Source organism: Pseudochaenichthys georgianus, chromosome 5 (genome assembly GCF_902827115.2).
Source record: "Pseudochaenichthys georgianus chromosome 5, fPseGeo1.2, whole genome shotgun sequence".
Taxonomy (NCBI): Eukaryota; Metazoa; Chordata; class Actinopteri; order Perciformes; family Channichthyidae; genus Pseudochaenichthys; species Pseudochaenichthys georgianus.
In genome coordinates, this window is record NC_047507.1 from 13,914,564 (window position 1) to 13,929,416 (window position 14,853).

A 14,853-nucleotide genomic window follows, 5' to 3' on the forward strand; every position below is an offset into this window, starting at 1 on the left:
CATTTCCTGAACTACAGCTGTGGGACGTCAAGATGGTATTTACAACTCCACAAATAAACTCATGCCTCCTGTCAACATGCTGGATATATAAAACAGACAGAAATGTGAGTTTTGGAGTTGGACATGGATCAACAGAATATGGGACCTATTAAGAGGTTTAACATAATAAACAAATTAGCCTCAAATAAACAAAGATACTGTCAATAAGACAGTTTCCACTAAATTGTTGAACACTTAAGAATTTGAAGAGATACTAATGTATTTTAAATGGTTTCCATCACATCCCTGCATCCTAACACTGACACATCACACTGAAACGGGAATTAAACTAAAATGCGTCATAAATATGAAACAATATCACTGAAAGAAGCGTCTCAATTGCAGGCGGTTTAAAAACAATAAAGTTGTCTCCGTCCGAGTTGTTCTTGGAACTCCAGCTAAAGTTAGAGGACCTCATAAAACTCTGCAGTCAACAGGCACAACGTCATCGCCTCGAAATACCACTGTCGAAGATATGAGGAAAAACTACATTTCCCACAATCCCGTCTGCGCTTTGCCATTGGTGGTGGCACAGGTGACCGCAGACGCTTTGAGTTATGACAACATCTCGACGGACAAAACGAAAACAAATTAGCCTCCGAAGTGCCAGTGGTGGTGGGTGGTACACGCCGTAGCAGTCAGTGGAAATACATAGAAACTTGAAACTCTTAGGAGCTTCTTGTCCTCTTTAACACGTGTTTCTCTCCCGATAGTCGCGGCCGGGTTCGGTATTGTCAGAGCGCATGAGAGAAGTGGGCACGCACTTTTGGTGAACCTGACTTCTTTACTTCGGTCTGTCTGACCTTCAGAGCTGGTAAGTGATATTTTACCACCACAACTGAAAAATAGCTTCTGCAAATACACTACTAACTCTAGAAACCCCGGCGAGCATTAATTCAAATTGCGTATTTCCAGATTGAAATGCAAAATAGAGCGATAGCCTATCGAGAATAATTTAGTTTAAAATGAAAATGATCTAATGTAAGTCCTTAGGCAATTGAAGGCATCACTGTCTTTCTGCTAAATCATCACACAAATAGTTAAACAACACTTCAGGCTTTGTAGACTAGACGTGTAACGCTAGCAACATGCTGACAGCTACTGTCCTTAAACTTAACAGAGCATCACAAATCAAAGTGCATCATTCGTCAAGTCTTTGCTTACAGGTCATGGTTATGTTATTATGAATCCAAATTGAATAATTGTTGGACATTCAAAAGTTTATTTAAAATACAAAAAAATGAAGAATTGCACAAAGTAACTCACATAATAGTATGAGAATAGCACACATTCACATTTAGCTGTTAGCCTTTTTGGAAGAGGACACTGCTACCACTTTTGGACCCACTAGGTTAGACACTAATGCACCACTTTCCCCTTTATACTGTCATCAGTAGAAAGCTCTTGCCATTTATAAGCAGTGGCCAGCCGGTATCAGTAACAACACCTCAGCCCCGGGGTATGATTCTATGTATAAGCTGTGACTGTAAACTGTACAGACATACTCTGCTGCGTATTCAAGTGATTTGCTTTAAAGTCCTGCATGGTGCAAACATAAAAATAATGGAGGCAGCACTGACTATTTATGCTCCCTTCATCCCCTCTGCAGCATAATTTACATACTGTGTGTTTATTTGTAGTGTGCCTGCATGCAGAGTGAATTATGTATTTAGCCTGATGCTTTCCAGTAATGCAATGTCAAAGTTTTATTCCAGTTTTAATGTTTTACATTACATATACCGGGAGTTTAGCTGTTATTTTAAAAGGAACCTTACTCGTTTTATTGTAGAATATGGACAAACCATTTCAGCAAAAGTTGCTGCATTAAAGTGTGACGTGTATTAATCCAACTCAATATTATGTGTTTTTCCCTCGCTTACAATATATAATGACCTCCCATGATAAATATAAATATGAAGATTTACCACGGTCTAACTTGAACCCCTCCATCGTCTGTCGGAAGTCTGTAGGTCCGATTGCCTGTCTCAGTGGTCAACAACCAGTGTGATGCGGGTAGAACGCGCACCGTTAAAAAAACAAGAGTAACAAAAAAAATAAAAGTTCAAAAATAATGTTTTTTATTTTAATAACGTTTTTAGATGTAAGCCTATCATCCACCACCCCGTTTGCAGGTGTTAAATGTTGCACCTGCATGCAGCTTCAGTGGATAAGCCTCACAGTTAAAATCAGGGACGTGCACAGACATTTGGAGGGGCAATTGCTCTAAACTGGAAAAAGGGCCTCCCCCCGGAAAAAAACACAAGACCTTTTTGAAAATGTTAACTTGTTTTTGATGTAAAAGAAACCAAACGATTTTTACATTAACTAATTTGAAGAGTAATTCACATTATCATCTCATAACAAAATAAGCTAGGGCGACCAGGGACATTTTTTGTTTTGCGGTCCATATCATTAAAATATCTAATGTTAGTAGGCTAACTATTAAAGACAAAATGGGGACAATTCTGTTCTAATGTAGTTTGCCAGACCATTGTAACTGCTGTGCAGTCCAGTTCAATACGCATTATTCTTAACATTCTTTATGAGCGTTGTAACGGTAAGGTATCTAATTACTTATTTATTTAGTATTCCATAACTTAATAACAGCGAAGGTCAAACTAAAGTAGAGACATGGCAGAAATCCTACAAAGTCCCCTGGTTTGTCCCTTATACCCTAACTGCCATGCCCATGAGACAACTCAAAATCAAGTTTCCAAAATCCGACACTGAGGTGGTCTTAACGCATCGGCAGATGACAGCGCTGACAAAGTGTGTTTCCCGCAGCGAGACGCTACAATACTAATTGTGGGCTTATCATGTTGATTCGGCCACAACAGAAAAAAGAAAAACAAACTCTCGCTCTCTCCAGAGGGGCAGGTCAGCCAAAAAGGCCAAACGGGCCATAGCCCGGGCAACATTAGTCCGTACCTGTGCACGTCCCTGGTTAAAATGGCACTTTATGTTATCTGCTCACTGCAAGATGGTGTTTTTTTCTTTGTTGTTGTTGCTGTCAACAAAATAATATACATTCACTCTAACAAATGGAAAATAAGCTACATACATTTATATTTAGGATTGTAATGAAGGAATGTGAAACTTAAAATGATAGGTATGATATAAATATATATATTTATCCTTTTTGACATGTTAGTTATGTTGTGTTCTTGGTTTAATCAAATTGGAAGTTGCACCAAATGATTTGATGTAATTCAGATGCATAAAAGGCCTGTAATTGGAAGCACTGTCTGGGCCGTCTTTTTCACTCAATTCTGCAATAGGTAGATATCGCCTTTCACCAAGGCCAAGGTCGGGGATCTTGGGCTTTAAAAGGACCACTGCTCTAGATATGTGTACCATCTAAATCATACCAACCAAGTGTTTGACACTTCACCCTGACCTCTCCGATCGGCCTCTGTGATCATCTTAAGCTCTTAACGGAACCAAATCATGGTCAGAGCAGAACAGCCTCAATAGGTCTGAATATAGTTTCTAACTGTTAAGTTTCTACTTATATTCATGACTTGAGTACTTTTGTTTTTACTTCTTAAGAAATGTCCCTTTAGCTTTTAGCGAGAGCGCTAATCTAGAGACCATGTTGTGTTAGGAGATGCTATGATGACAGCTCATAAAGTGAGATACCCAAAATAGAACATCTCGAGCACAGCAATCCCATTAAACTATGTATATGATTATTTATGACATAGATTGTTAAATAGGGCTTTGAAGGAACTGAAGCCATGGAAAACCACACAATAACCATTTAAAAAAAGGGCACGAATCAAACAATCAGCAATTAATAATCCTTTTAATGACTTAGTAGAAATATGCCTGTTAGGTACAGTAAGGTGTTCCTTTAAATTCTGCTTTCAGGTGATTCTAGGAAAATAAGTGTTTCAGGGAAGTTGCGCTGGATCACTGAGGTCAACCACACTCACAAATATAGTTTATTGGTGGCATGTGCATTTTCCTTAATGTGTTTCGATATAAAAGCAAAACAGATAGTGACACTGAAGGAAACAAGAACTTCCAGCACTTTGTTGTTCACTGTAACGGAGACACAGATGGGTATCCACATGCATGGGGTCAGGGGCGCCGCCAGGGATTTTGGGCCCCATGAAAAGATATCAAATTGGTTACTTACATTTTTTTTTCTTAATGTTCTAAAATAGTTTGGGCCCCTGTCAGTCACGGGCCCTTAGAATCGTCCTAACTTTTCACCCCCATACGGCGCCCCTGCATGGGGGCATGTTCAGCTGCAGGTCTCAGGAAATAATGTGTTTTTTGATGCATGAGAGTAGTTTATTTGGCTCAGGCAACCACAGTAAATGCATATTAACATTCATGAATATAAACACACACAGACACTGAGTGAATGAGTTGTTGGTGTGAGTTAAAGCCATAGTACCGGAGTGTATTTTGTTCCACATAAAAATGAAGTTCAGCAGTTATGTAGTCCCATGGTTTAAACTGGAATTATCGTTCTCCTGGACAGATAAAATAACTTTCTCAAGCTATCTTTGTTTGGTTGTCTCTGTCTCTCCTTTTCACCTCCTTTAGCAGCCTCTCCTCGTTTCAGCGAATCCATGAATGAATGAAAACATTTCCGTTGTGTAAAAAAGATAAATCTACTCTATTGTGACACTAATGTAGTGCTGCTTCATATCAATAAAACAATTAACAAGTTAACTATATCCTCGTTATTCTATCATGTGCCTCTTGGGGTAATTATATAATATTCTTAAGAATGCCTCTAAACTAAAATCTTGTTAAAAAGATCACAGAAGATAACTTACAATAAAAGCTGCCTGCAACACAGTATCAGAACATCTTTATAAAACAAACGTTGGACGTCAAAACCAGTTGTGTTGAGAACAAATGATAAAGCAGGGTGTCTGTGTAGCTGTTGAGACATTTACCTGCTCACTCTCTCCCTCTTTGCCAACACAAGCATGTGAACAGAATAGAAACAGGGGAAAATGGGACACATGCATATAGAGGAGTCGTTAGGGTTATTGAGTGCACACAAAGTACGAAGGGTCAGGGGTTAGTTAACACACTGAGCGGTGAGGTCATTGTTAGCAAGGTCAGAGGTGACCAGCCACTATGTTGAGCAGCAGTGATGCCTGGCAGACTAATCACACTCTCTCCAAAAGAACAGTAGCAACCTGCTCAGATTACAAGCAAGGAAAAGAGAGTCCAGTTTCAAGCAATACAACCGTCCGCAGAGGGGACCGTTTTGTCCATCTAAAATATTGGAATAACGGCCCGTCCACACAGCGGCGTGCGTTAAAGCTTCAACGCTTCAGCCCATTCACTTTGAATGGGGCGACGTCACGCTTCGCCGAACTGCATTGTGGGAGCGAAGCGTAAAAGTTGAGCAATGTTCAACTTTTGAAGCTTCAACGGAAGCGTCAGCCAATCGAATCATATGCCAGTCCAAGCTCTAGCCAATCAAACTGCTGCTTGTGTGTCCGGGGCGGGAGATTCAGGTGATTGGTTGTTGGTCTAGCTTCAGACATGCCCGCCGGCAAGCGACAACGCACGCCACTGTGTGGACGGGCCGTAACCAAACTACTGGTTGGATTTGTGCATAACTTTTCCATAGCTTGTGTAACCTTTCTGTGTTTGAAGGTGAACAATCTTGTCCCACAAATGCACACGTAAGCACAAGCTTTACATCCTGTGTGTATGGAAAAGTGTGCTTGTGTCCGTGTTATATTTTCAGCTTCATTGGACTCAGCCCGCTTGAAAGTGTTGGAGATGGGTTTCATTCTCTTCAGGTAAACAAAGGCAGTGGGACACACACAGGCGCACTGAGGAGGCGCAATGGATATAGCATCAGGTGTGTGTGTAAATGCAGCTTCCTCCATACGCCCTATGGACAGATCTCCCGTGACCCGGACAATGTTTTCACCACTTTGTGTCTGGAGCAGGAAAAGAAGAATAGGGGAAGTGTCTTTATGGTGTTTTGGTTTTCTCTGAAAAATAAAAAAGACCTAAGGAATTACTGAAAGTGAATACGTTTTTAAGCTCAGACCTTTTGAACCACAGGATGGACAATTAGCATGTGTTATTATGACAACATGACCCATGATTTATCAGATGTGAGCGTGGGTGGGGCATCTGCTGAGTGTGTGACTCCACTTCCTCATCTTATCTCCACTCCACTGTTTCATATCCTCTTTTGACTGACAGACAGTAGTGAGGGTCTTACGCAGTCTCGCTTTTCTGTTGAAGAATGGCGTCTGCTGCATCTGTGTGAACAAACTGCAGCTGGCCTGTTGTGTGCAGCTGGACAATTTGCTTGTTAGTGTGAACTGCAGGGGTGAAGCTCGCAGTGGGCAGTTGTAGCTTTGTGGAACTTTAGCTCTAACAGGGGCCCACAGTGATTTCATAGCTATCTCTGTATAAAGATGTTCATCATCTCAGCTATGTTTTTAAGACCCGACTGTTCCCACATTAACACACTTAAAGTTGAAAGTATGACTATAGTGTAACAAAGCTTTCAAATTGTATTGTAATTGCCTTTTAAAAGATTTTCTTCGAAATAAGCATATATAAACCAAATATAATATATATAATAATCTCACTCTTCACTTGCAGTTTCACATCTTTTTAAGATAGTGTTCCTGTGGTTTGTGGAATATCCTAAGATAATTCTGATTTGCTTCAGGAAAATGTGTTTTCAAGGCTCAATACAGCGTTGAAGATTTTAAGATTGATTTCTTTGTCTGCTTTTAATACCGCCCAAACCACAGGATTTGTATTTTCAACAGTCGGCATTGCTGTTGTTCGACTGAACACTGCCTCTCACTCTTGTATGAACTCTGCGCTCCCTCAATAATATGCCCCCTGGGCTCCTCAAACAGGTTTCCCATTATGCTTATTCCTAGTATTCTTTCCAGTGGTTGTAGACTAATGGGAATAAAAACAGAAAGGTTGTTTCAACATTACATTTCAGTATTGATACATCTCGTCTGGTTTAATATGTTGATATTTAAAAGAAACCCACTGATGACTCATGTCATGACTATGTGATGTCTTTGGTTGCATATTCAGACTTGTTTTGTACCTGTTATAACATCAAGCTATTCAGTTAAAGGGTAGGTAAGAATGGAGAAACCAGCTTGAGTGCGCTGGAATTTGAAAGTATGCAGCCGAAAAAAATCTGCCCCTTCCTTCAGACTTCCTTACAGAGCCCCTCCTCCAACACACACGAACGTGCACATGACCAATGGGGGCACGAGATAAATTTGTGCACAGATGGAAGGCTGACAGGCAGGTAGGCCAGTTACTTTAGCCAGGCCGGCTCAGATAATTGGTCGTGCTTTTTACATCGCTACGGCTTCCACAGATGACATTTTTGTATGTTTTTTTTTTGTATTTATTGTCAAAGCATTTCATGTATTCATTGCTATCGGGATGTTAAGAGCATTCCATGGAATATAATACAAAGTGTATCTGAAGTGAATTACCTACCCTACCTTTAAGATGGACCATTGTTCTACTTCACATTGCTAGTAGCTAGCTTGGGCATATTGAAGGTCACAAGTGTTTCCTGATGATAATTCAAAAGGACAGTGTTTTCTTCCATTTATGCTGATGAAACTTGTCTTTGATTTTGCAATTAAATATTCATTTACAAGATTCTTAAAATGTTGGCTCCTTCCTATGACTCATAAGCCTTATACCACCAAGTTCCCTTAATGTTACAGGATGTAGTTAATCCTGAAGCTGTTTGTTTGCTGAAGGTAACTGGAGATCAGACCTTCGCTGTGGCCTTTTTAAGTCTGACTACAATATTTACTCTCTTGAATCCAGTCTCTCGACATGCCTCTACCTTTAGTTCACACTGGTGAATTTAGAAATATGCATATTTTTGTGCCTTAACTGAGCTGCCAGGATTTTCAATTTGTCAACCTTTCACAATATCTCCAAAGCTTGTAGATTATTCTTATTTTTAAGAATCACATTTCTGTCACTTGTTTTTGTTTTAAGATGAAATAGGACATATTTGAGGGTCCCTCTGCAGCGTCCCAGGATCTAGTCAATAATCCAGAATCCATATTGTTTTCTACTTTGAATTCATGTGATTTAAACAGGTATTCATTTCAATAAAGTCTTTGTGTATAAAAAGAGGAACTTTTGCACTTTCAAAATCAACTAGTGCTGTTGTAATACTTCTTGAATTAAGTGGCATGACTCATTTGGTGATCTTGCTCAGATAAGTTATTTCCAGAGGTGACTAATTGATCAATCGTAACATTATAAGTTCAGGATTCAAGCGGTCTTAGTGGAGATCTCTTATATAAACCGGTGTGATATAACTGCATAGCTGAGGAACTTAATGGATGCTCCTTCTAAAATCCATAGCTGGCGCCGTCTTTATTTTTAAAGGGCTGAAATGCAAAGCAACTTCAGTAGCAGCACTGTCCCCTGCCCGAGTCTATTGACATATTTATTGGATAATCTCTTCCTCCTCTCTGTTAGTGTTAGCTGTAGTCCGTGGAAGAATCCTCTCGGAGGAAATGTAGTGATCTACTGTATAAGGTTGTATGTGTGTGTCTGTGTATAGAGACACAGCATTCCTTTGTCTGCGCTGCTTAATCAAAAAATGGCCCCATATTTGGTCAGAGGACAAGTAATGGATGCTGATCTGACACACAATCACACAAAAAGACACACACATCACAGAGGAAGGTATCCTGTAAACTTATCTTATTGATACACGTCCACTTGACCTCTCCTCGAACTCTTGCTTCACGTGTTTTCAATTGTTTCTTACCTTCTTGCCTCCCTCTCTCTCAATTCAATTCAATAGCTTTATTAGCATGACCATATTTACATACAGTATTGCCAAAGCTCTGTATAGTTGTAACATCTATACACAAATAAACAGTTATAAACAAACTTCAAAGAACAAGGAATGCAGATTAATTTCATTCATATAATACATTAATATAAAATAGAATATGATATATATACTTAAGATATATAAGATGTGAGACCTGGTGTATCTGCTCATTCCGGTTCCCTCATACTGTGGCAGGCAGAGACAAACTGTCCTGCCACAATGCAGCTCTCTTTATGTTCCCCGAGAAGTAGTTTTAGTTTTTCATTTTTAAATAATTGAGGATGCTTATGTTTGAGTTTTGGGAAGAATTGTTTCCGTACAGGTTAAAAAGTTGGGCATTGTGTGAGTTCCTACACATTGTTGGCATGATCGCTCCTCTTTTGGCAGCCATGTTTTCTTGTTTTGTTTTGTTTTCTTGTTTTCTTGTTTATTTCCTCTCTCTCTCTCTCGCTCTCTCTCTCGCTCTCTGCGCAGTTCTTTCTCACTTGCTTCTACTCAAAGGTCTGAAGGGCTAAAAGACATTCGCATTCTTCATACTGATGGTAATTAGTTTTCAACTTGCCTACCAGTTGAGAATGAAAACAGGACAGAGACAGAAAGAGGGACGAGGAGTGTGCTTAGTTAAGAACAGGTTATGGTGTGTGGCGGCCGTAGTGAAATACATTTTTGTGTGGATGTGTACCTTATCTCCCGAATGCCTTTCATTCCGTTTCACACATGGCGACTCTCACTCATGCAAAAACAGAAATGCTGTACTTCTGGTTGGCTGGTTATTGCTCTACTTTCTCTCTATTGCACGCAAACACACATATATTCTCACATTTGTTTACTCAGTATTAATGACATAGAACTAATGTTATCTAAAAAGAAACACCGAATGGCTCAGTGCATTATGATTGAAGCATCCGGCCACAGCAGCCTTTTGATACTTTTGTGTTTTTGTTTTGTTTAATCAACTACACATATATGCAAAGTTTAATAAAAACATATGCAATGAGAAGATCCAACTCATTTGAAAAAATAACATATTTATTTTGATTTATGTAAAAATGGTTTATATATTTAGGTTAATGTATTTGTTTATGATTGATGTAATCAGAAGCAGGCTTTATTCTCAAGCACACAACTTGAGGTCACCTAAGGTCATATCATGATGCACTTAGGAAAGTTTAATAGTCATTTTACGGCCAAGGGTTGATTTAGCTTAAATAACTTTTAAAAAGGTGCACATATATATGTTTGATATAGAGGATAATGTGTATAAAATGATTTGCAATATGTATAATTATTATACAGACAACATTTTTGGTAAACATACTGTATAATATAATATAAATTGTAGAACAATTTTCCTGCAACTTTAGGAACTCTTACTGTAGGTGTTTGGTATATCGACGCTGCTGTTTGTCCTTAGCACAGCTGGATTAAACCTCACTAAGTCATATCATCACAGTCGCCCAACAACTGTCTATGTTTGTGTGCAACCTCTTTGCAGCCATAGGGAGTCAATTGAGGAAAACGTGTCCTACAGACAAGTTGAAGAGGGTGTTGGGTGAAGTGTGTGTGTGTGTGCAATGTGCATGTGGATTGTGGACGTATGTGTGTGTTTGAGTCTTGGTAAGCCATTGTCAAAAGAGTACAAGGCTGTCTTGGTCGATGATCTCCCCTCCTACACATATGCCTTATAATTGGCCTGACGCCACAGGAACGCATCTTTTTCAACCAATAAGACGAGGGCCCGGGGGGAGTCCTACCCCTGGACCAAAATAACACCGTAAATACACTGCGGCCACTATGAGAACTGGAGCTGGCCCGCTTCTGAATGCTTTGTGTATAAACAAGGAAAGCTTGTGAGCCGGGTGCTGCTGAACCATGCTGGTCAGTGTTCTCCTCTGTTGTGATAGGCACAACCAGCTGAGTGGCACTTTGATACCAGTGTTTGTGTTCCTGCATTCAGAGATCCAGGATGGTGTAGGGGAGTTTAGATGGTAGGGAACTAATTAGAAGGGATCTTATACTTGGGTTAGATATAGTGATGGAAGAGTTTTATTAAGTGATTGCACACGAACGATCCATCTAACAAGCAGCTGCACATACGCTCTGCATTTGGCCTTCATGTGTGCCAACCCAACCCGAGGCAGATTGATTTGCAAGTACATTTTTTTTAGCTGGGCACCTTGTTCTGGTTTAGTTAGCCAACTGTGACGTAGTGGCGATGGCTTTGCAGTTTTACAGTGTTTGGCCCAACAGTAGAAGTCAGTGTGCTTTTGCATTATGACACATGATAAGGAAACCTGTGAAATTGCTGGGTGTTTTTCTCTTCTGAAACCTTTATTGTATGTTGAATGTTGACCTGTGTTTGTATGAGTTTGTGCCTGTGCTTATATAAGAAATAGATGCACAAGCATGGAGCAGATCATAGGGAGAAGTGATTCATGCTGTCAATGATGTGAGCACAGAGAAAGATTTACTTCAATCAACTCACAAGTACCCGGTCAAAAGGAAATCTCTGGAAATCTCTGAGAAGTAAACGCACATTACTGAAGCTCCACTTTAGATGCAAATGACAATTTATATAGGAGTAAAAACTTGTCATCAGTGACTATAAAATGATTCAGAGACACCATCAGATGGATATAACACACTTAGAAATCGGTAGTTACCTGCATAAAGATGTCACTTTTTGTTTGAATGTTAGAACAGCTTGGATTCATAACAGTTGTACAAATATTCTATTATTAATATAATATTATACTTAAAGTAAAACTAAGTTCTAAATGTGACCTACACTGCATTGTAACATCTAAATTGTTCCAAAGTTAAATCTCGTATGTAATCACTTGCACCTTGTTGAAACTAATCGGTGACTTTTGAAATTCACTAAAATCTGTTTCTGTTAGTCATTTTATTTATGCTGTGATTTTAAACGCCCGCTGAATAATCTCCAATCCAGGGACCGTGGTTTTCAGTATCCGATAACAAATATCTTAGTGCGAAACCTCTCTTTTTATTACGATTTGGCATAAGAGTGTTACAACTAATACTGAACAGATACAGATCAGAATCAGAAACCGGTCAATTGTCAAGGCAACACATACGAGGAATGTGCCTTTCACATTAACATACATACATCAAAATGAAACGGTGATCAAAAATAAATTGAAGTAAACATAACAATATTTACATTGAATATGGAAGATAATAAATAGCCATTTCCTGTTCTTAGGATTGTATGAAGACTTGGTTATCTGTTGAGTCTCATAACATAACCATCTACGCATGCAGGTTTGTATTTGCGTTGCGTGTGTTGAAAGGTTGAGTGACAGACTGTGTGGGTGTGCACTTAAAGAAGTAAATATGTTGATTCACTGCCGTAACGTTTAGGATAACACGTGCACAATGACCTAGCAAAAAAATGCAGGAATTGCCCCTATCTATTGGTGGTTATGCATGCATGTGTGTTCCTGTATTTAAATTGTGGTCACTGCTTTAAGAAGGGAACTGGACTGAAGGAGGAGTTCCACATTAAAACGAAAGAGGGTAAAAGGAGAGAGATGAGTTCACTGGACACAGGGCTCCTGTTGTTGTTTCCCCAGACCATGGCATTCAGGCTAATTTAGAGGAGGAGGAGGAGGAGGAGGAGGAGGAGGAGGAGGAGGAGGAGGAGGAGGAGGAGGAGGAGGAGGAGGAAGCTGAGCTGGTGGTTATAGGAAGGGAAGGAAGGTGACTAATAGTGTCTGTCACCAAGCTTACTGCAGCTCTGCCCGTGGAGGGAGGAGTGTCCTCACAACCAGTGAAACGGCATTTGAGTGCTCTCGTTACTCAGCCCTGCCAGCAAACAACTGTGTCCTTGTCAGAGAGTGTGTGTATTAACACGTGGAGGAGCCGATCTCGCTTGGGTACACTATGTTGTCTTTGGGATAGTTGGAGAGTTGCTGGTAAGGATCTTTGTTTATACTGTCTCTTTATACTTTATGTATAAGTATGAGTGTTTCTCACTGCTCAATTCAGACCGACTTGTTAGATCAGAAATTAAAGTAAACATGTCTGGGCATAATGTGTTTTAGTAACATGTAGTACCTTTTAATCACAAACTAATGCAGTAGCAGCAACAGACGCAGTATTGTTTGAATTGATTTTGACAGTGTTGCGTTTTGACCTTTCAAAAACAGAAATAGGATCCAGAGATCTCGAGTCATCATTGCATTGTTTAGCAATGTGATAATTGTTTATTATGCGCAGCTAAGTGGAGGCCTAATGTCAGAGTGATGGTACTGATTGTGTGCCGGTCTGGAGGGGAGACAATAAAAGTGAAGACATGAAATACAACAGTTCTCCAATGTTCACATGTTGTAGGACATAATGCATCTATTTAAGGAATAGAAAATGTAAACTGAGGTTAGATTGTTGAGAGATGTTTGGAGTGCCGCTACCTTAGGACAGAATTAGCACTACACCTGGCAAAACAGGATGACCGAATGTGATTACATCTTATGATCTGTTAACCTCGCGTACTTTAACATTTACTTTTAATTATTCACGTATTGTATGATCGATGAATGAAAAAGCAATGAATTTGCATTTAAAGAAAATGATGTAAGGGAAACAGCTAGGTTCTTTCCTTGGGTTTCCTGCAGAGGAAGTTTCTTCATCACTGACAAAACTAGGAGTTGTGAAAACGTATGGACACAAAGGGGAAGTGATGCATTGTGGTCATTATTGATGATGCAGGTCTATTGTCTTTCCTGCAATCTCATTGTGTTGTACTTTGATTGGATATGGCTAAGTGTTTTAGTGCTGACAATGTTTTGTTTTGCTTTCCGCACTGATTTCACATCGCTCTCTTCTCTGATCTGTGGAGCAAAGTGACCTGAGGAAAGCAGAGTGGACACATTCACACTGGGCAAGGGTCTATCTTGGTCAGCTATTTTTAGATAGTGTTTACAATGTAACAGGCATAGTGATTCACACACATTGTTGATAAGGTATGGTGATGTATCCTGATGACCTTCAGAAAGTTAATGACTGTGTAGAAATGTTACTCTGTGGACTCTTTATGCCTGTCAATTACTCACACGTTTTACCAGAAATCTAAGGACACCAGTCATTGCACAGCAGCTGCTATACATCCGACTCTTTACCTCAACCATGCTACTAACAAGAAGAGTCATTCTTTGTAATGTATTACTTGAGGGTACTCGTTGTCCGACAAATGAAGGTGTAAAAACATATAGAAACCACATAGAATGCTTTAACACTTGCCCACAAAATTGACACCATGATGTTAAAGAATTGCAACAGTCAAAGCTGTCTCCATCTAAAGAATAAGCTTTTTTCCTTTTTGAGAGTATCTTCTATTTCGACCATCTAGTGAGTTCGTACTAAGGTCTAACCATGGTCTGTTGCTCCCTTCGTTTCCGCTGTGGAAACTCCTATTCTCAAAGTTCTTCAGTGTGTGTTGCACACCTGCTGCTGCCCCCATTGAACACTTCACTGCCTCCTCTGTTGTACTTCCCCACTCTACACATCGTTATATTTTGTGTTCAAGCTATTCATTCCATTCATCCATTTTGCACTGTTACATTTGATAACCAACCACCCTTTCTTTCTTTCTTTTTGTCTGTTTTGTTTGTATCATCTTCATTCCACCTCCATCGCCTTTCTTCATCACTCTCCGCCGTCCCTGACCTCCCCTGCAGATTGCAATCCCCTTTCTCCAGCATCAAGACATGTAGTCGGCAGCATAAGCAGAGTGTATTCACCCCGTTGGGAACTATTTTTCCTCTAAAAAAGGTAATTCAACATGTGTCTGTGTGTGTCTGTCTCTGTGCACCAATGTGCTGCTATATTATAATGTCAAAATACTGATTGTGGAGCCCTGCATTCACACAGCATGTTATAAGTGAATAGAAATGGGAATCTTTTCTATTTAATTTCTAGTAACCTTATACACTGGTGTG

At 39.7% G+C, this 14,853-nt stretch overlaps 1 protein-coding gene across 6 annotated transcripts in view; it reads left to right on the forward strand.

Annotated features, from left to right (window-relative positions):
• Positions 1–568: 568 nt before the first annotated feature.
• Positions 569–14,853, forward strand: part of tfeb (transcription factor EB) — a 34,277-nt gene continuing 19,992 nt past the window's right edge. For 2 of the 6 annotated variants that reach the window (XM_034082516.2, XM_071203107.1), the window contains exons 1-2: positions 617–853; positions 14,593–14,686. The gene's annotated coding sequence lies outside the window, so the exon portion shown is untranslated. Of the gene's footprint in view, positions 854–12,598; positions 12,832–14,592; positions 14,687–14,853 lie in introns of those variants that run through there. The other 4 variants (XM_034082517.1, XM_034082515.1, XM_034082518.2 and 1 more) reach the window with 4 other exon arrangements.